The sequence below is a fragment of the Juglans regia genome, chromosome 7 (assembly GCF_001411555.2).
Source record: "Juglans regia cultivar Chandler chromosome 7, Walnut 2.0, whole genome shotgun sequence".
Lineage (NCBI taxonomy): Eukaryota > Viridiplantae > Streptophyta > Magnoliopsida > Fagales > Juglandaceae > Juglans > Juglans regia.
The window spans coordinates 34,069,845-34,075,635 of NC_049907.1; the positions used below are offsets into that span (position 1 = coordinate 34,069,845).

General features: G+C 35.6%; 1 pseudogene; it reads left to right on the plus strand.

Annotated features, from left to right (window-relative positions):
* Positions 1–2,514: 2,514 nt before the first annotated feature.
* LOC109018800 lies at positions 2,515–4,657 on the plus strand (annotated as a pseudogene).
* Positions 4,658–5,791: the final 1,134 nt, after the last annotated feature.

Genomic DNA, 5,791 nt, shown 5'->3' on the forward strand with positions numbered 1-5,791 from the left:
CGTTTGTGGGACGAGCTCGAGTTGAGAATTTAGCTTATCGAGTCGAGCTCGAACAAAGAATTAAAAAAAAAATCTAGAGCTTCGGCTCGAGCTCGAGATCGAGTATTTTGAGTCGAGTTGAGCTTGGCAAGTCAAAGACCAACTCCGCTCAGCTCGTTTACAACCCTACTTTTGAGTTTGCTCTCTCAACTTAACTGTTTGTGTGTTTTATTTTATTTTTAATATTATTTTTTATTTAATGATTAAGGAAGTAACTATTAATGTATTAATCTTTTTAATGTTTAAACATATTTGAAAAATGTTTGAAATAAAAAAAAAAAAAATACAATTTACATTAGAGACATATGAAGTAGGCAAATTTAGATAGCATAATAGCACTACCCTAATAATATATAGTGTGCTATTATATCCTACCAACCATTCATGCAACCAATATAGGCGGTTGGTGTTACACACTAATTTCACTGTTTCTAATGTTTTTTTTTATGTTTTATACTTAAGTATATTGCAGAAATATTAATGATACAAGCTTTCAGTGGTCCAATTAGTTTTGATCAAGATAAACTAAATGATGAAAAATTATTTGTACAGTTTTAAAGTGTGTAAGTCTCACACGATTCATTTGAAAAAGTGGGACATGCATGAAAAATATTATTTTATGATGTATTCCATTTTTTATTTAAATAATGTTCGAAACTTGCACGCCTCAAAACTATATATAGTATTACTCAAAAAATTATTATAAGACTAGAGTTGTGATTTTTTTTTTAAAGGTAAATATAGAATTATTTTGATCAATACGTTATTGTGTTTTGAAGTAAATGACTCGTATACATGTTTTGAAATGGAAAATATGGTTGTAATTGCTGCTGCATCATTCCCATGCTCTATGAGCTGTGAGTACAAAATGAGAGATGATTGTTGCTATCATAAGTGCGCAAGCTGTGTCGTGCAATCACTTTAAAAAACATGGAGTACTTCTACAATCCCCTCTCAGTTCTCCCGCTCGCCTATCCCGCCCAACGTGGCATGCCATGTGTCATGCCACTTGTAATTAAAAAAAAAAGTGGGGGAGGAGGAAATGAACAAAATGTAACTTTTTCACTTTTCATTGCATTTTTCTTTTCTGCAAGTTCCAGCGATATCGGCTTCAACATCAAAACTTTTCATTGCCTCTGAAACTTTTTATTGCTTTTTTTTTTTTTTCATTTCCGTGTGAGTTCTCCAGCAACATTGGCCTCCAAAAGTAACGGTCTTCATGTGAGTTTCCCAGTCCAACATTGGCCTCTAAGCGCAGCGGTCTTTCGGCACGCAGCTGCAATCCGCAGCTCCATTTCCGGCATCTACAACTACCACGAGTTCGAGGTTCCCCATTTATTATTTATGTGAGTATTTCCATTAACATTTTATCATTTCCTCTTACATTAGGGTTTTGTGTATGTGATTATCTTGTCGGATTTGACTGTATATTGGGTTTAATTTAATAACGTGCTAGTGATTTCCAGATTTTTTTTATGGCGTTCTTTTTATTTATTTTAGCCCTTGCCAATTTGGGTCACTCCGATTCCTTAGGACTATGTGCAGATGCATGCAAAAAAAAAAAAAAAAGTGGATTGAACTATTAAGAAAACAATTTGGAAGAGCTTGTATCAATTGTGTGGACCCTGCAAAGAAAAAAAAATTGTGTGGACCCTCCGGAGAAGAAAAAAAATTGTGTGGACCCTCATTTGGTTTTATAAAACCATTATTCATCATTCCATATATTCTACTTAAAAGCATTTACTCTCTGTCTCTAGTTTTTGGGGTAGGCATATGGTCTTCTCCATGCCATTAACACATTTATGAGTACTAGCAGTAAGGTAAAAGATTGCAGGCAAAAAATATTGTAAATAGCATAATGAGTTTTTGGTAGTTAGAAGGACTAGCTTTTGATTATCTTGTTCGGATAAATGGACTTTGCTGTTTGTTTCTGCTGTTCTCTACAATCTTAGTTTTCTTTTCTATATATGCTTGTGCACGTTTGGGAAATTTCCAGCCTTGATTCCCTAATTTCAAGATGAACCAACTCTTATTTTTCCTGCAAATTGTAATTCCATTGGTGGCAAATGTATTTATTCAAAAAAAAAAAAAAGTATATGTAATATGTAGAGATGCATGCAGGAAGGGTTTTGGTGCAAGTAAATATAAATGTGTAAATGGTATTGATTATTGTGCATGGGAAATGATCAAAATATATTTATAAAGTTAACCCAAAACAGAGAGAAAAATGATGTCAATGCAGTAAGAGTCCTCAATTTTTTATTTTGGTGAAAAACTGAAAATTCCCACCTACACACTCTTCAATTGTTATATGCCTTAGTCAACTTCTACACATGAAAACAAAATTATATGTGTATTAACCATTTGATTTGGAGAAATTTTATGTGTATTTGAATATGATGAACTGCATATTCAAATGATGATTTATTTGACTATGGTTGTAGCTTGTCAAATAATTTCCAGTTTAGACTTGCAATGGATTTTGGCATAGGAGGTGCAGAATATCAGTATGATGATTATGAGTTTGATGAGGTAGGACCTGCAAATAATGAGTGTGCTGAGGTAAGACATGCAGATAATGAGTGTGATAAAACCATTGAATCTCCTAAGCTTGGAATGACATTTTCATCTTTTGAAGAAGTTTGGTCTTACTATATGAAGTATGGTAAGCAGAAGGGGTTTAGGGTGTGTAAAAGAAATTCTAGACCGGATGACGATGGGAATGTTAGATGGCTCTGCTTGGTATGTGCGCGAGAAGGCACATCCAAGAGTAAGGCTGCGAATATTCTGAAGCCAAGAGGAACAGAAAAGGTAGGGTGTATGGCTAGGATTAATGCATCCCTGAATAATGAAGGTGGATATACCCTGACTAAAGTAAAATTGGATCACACACACGTTTGTAGTCCGGGAAAGACAAGACATTTCAGATGCTTTAATAAGATTGATACTCGTGTGGCTAAGAGACTTGAAATAAATGACGAGGCAGGTATACGAGTGTCAAAAAATTTCAAGCATGTGTTGTTGAGGCGAGAGGTTATGAGAATGTGCCATTCGGGGAGAAAAAGTGTCGGAACTACATTGACAAAGCACGTCAGCTTCGCCTCGGGGTTGGAGGTGCTGAAGCTCTATGTAATTATTTTCGAGATATGCAGAGTAAAAATCCAGATTTTTACTATCAGATAGATGTGGACCATGAGTTGCAGTTAAAGAATGTGTTTTGGGCAGACACCCAAAGTAGAGCTGCGTATGAATCATTCGGGGATGTGATTACATTTGACACAACATACTTGACTAATGCGTACAAGATGCCATTTGCGCCATTTGTTGGTGTAAATCACCATGGTCAGTCAATCTTATTCGGATGCGGATTGATATCCAATGAGGACGCACATACCTTTGAGTGGTTATTTGAGGCATGATTGAAGTGTAAGAATGACCAACCACCAAATGTAATCATCACAGACCAAGATAAGGCAATGCAAATTGTAATTTCAAGGGTATTTCCGACGTCTAGGCATCGCTTCTGCTTGTGGCATATCATGAAGAAACTTCATGAGAAATTTGGATCACATTCTTGATCTCTACAGAAGTGTGTATATGACTCTTTAAGTAAGCATGAATTCGAGGAACGTTGGTGCCATATGCTCGATACATATGGTCTACATGAGAATGCATGGTTGGGATCACTATATAGTGACCGGCGTTCTTGGGTGCCAGCCTACGTCAGAGACACATTTTGGGCAGGAATGTCAACGACACAACGGAGTGAAAGTATGAATGCATTTTTCGATGACTACGTTAATTCTAAAACAACTCTAAAACAATTCGTTGATCAGTACGATTCAGCCCTAAGGAGGAAGGTAGAGAATGAAGCAATTGCTGACTTCAATTCATTTAATACTGAGATTCCTTGCATCAGTCGCTATCCTCTTGAGAAACAATTTCAAAAGGCATACAAATTGCTAAATTTAAAGAAGTACAAGAAGAATTGCGAGGATTTATATATTTGTCTACCTCGTTATTGGGTTGCGAGGGTGGTAGATATACATTTGTAGTTGCTGATGAGGTTCAAGTGCATGATGACTTATTAAAACGTGCAAACTACACTGTTAAGATTGATGAAGATCCATTTGATGTTAAATGCAGTTGCAAGTTGTTCGAGTTTAAGGGCATATTATGCAGACACGTTCTTCGTATCTTGACGCAGCTAGGCAAGAGCACAGTAACATCAAAATACATATTGGATCGGTGGAGAAAGGATGTAAAACGAAAATACACATTCTTCAAGAGCAATTATGACACAAGTAGCAACCACAATGCCCGGAGGTACGATAGGATACAAAATTGTTTCTATGAACTGTGTTCGAATGCTTCAAAGGCCGAGAGCAGCACTGAGAAATTGATTAGCCAACTAGAGGAGTTGAAGGTAGAATACCCGAGCATCCCTGATCATGATACTACCATGGAGGGAACGACAGGAAAAGTTCTTAGTCTAGTAGTAGTTCGTAGTAAGAGAAGACCACCGTCTAGGAGAAAAGTGCACCCCGTCGAGAAGACTCTTAAGAAACCTAGTATGAGAAGGAGATTGCAATGCTGTGAATCTGAGGTTCATTTGTAATACTTTTGAAAATAAAGTCTTCTTAAGTCTTTTGTAAATTAAGTCTTCTTATTATATTCCTTCCAATGCATAGCAGCGTACTCACCTATCAGATGAATGCAATATCAACGGCACACAACATGAGCCTTCTCAAACCCAGGTACTTCTCATTGTTTATTGTTGTCAGTTTTTGTATGTTACCTAAAAAAAGATACATCAATGTCTGGATTAAATGGTTATAGGATCAACAAAGTCAAGTTTGGACACATGCGCCGTCTTTTTTTTCAACTCCCTCGACTGGTCCTCCCTCACAGGTAATTTAAACTATATTACGGTATAACATGTCTTAAAAAGGTTGGTTCTTTTAACCATTTTTTTTTTCATTTTGAAACGGTTCTTTTAACCATTTTTTTTTCATTTTATATCACAGTACACACCTTGCCCAATATATTCACAGTATACACCTGGCCCGACTTATTTTGGTATTGGACCGATTATGCCACCGCCACAGGTAATCCAACTATACATGGACGACTATATTGTGGGGTTGTTTTAACAGATTTATTTTCCCTTTTATGCCCACAGTATGCACGTGACCACACTACGACTTATTTTGGAAATTTTGGAAATTTTGGAATTGGATCGACTGCTTCTCCCTCACAGGTAATCCAAACTACATTACAGTATAACATATCTAAAAAGTGTTGGTTCTTTTAACCATATTTTTTGCCTTTTCAATGCTTATAATTTTGCTTTTAATCTTATTATTGCTCAACCCTTCCACGTAGCCTTCTTTATTGCATCTAGCAGACCAAGAAGATGATGTACAGATTCAATTATAAATGACGCAGTTTTGGTGGAGCTGGATATTTTTTTGTGGAAATTGCTAAAGTACTCTTTGTAATGACTATTATTTGGAATTTTCATTATTGATGGAGATGTCAATTTTTTGGTGGAGATGAATATATATTAATTGAAGATGATCACTTTTTGTAATGACTATCACTTTTCTGTAAATTATGATCACTTTTTGTAATAATAATCACATTTTTTACTTTTTTTTTTCTTAGAAATTATTAATGATTTTGCGATAGTATTAATTCATATCATGTTGGACTGAAAAAATGCTTTTGGTCTTTTTTTTTTTTTTCATGT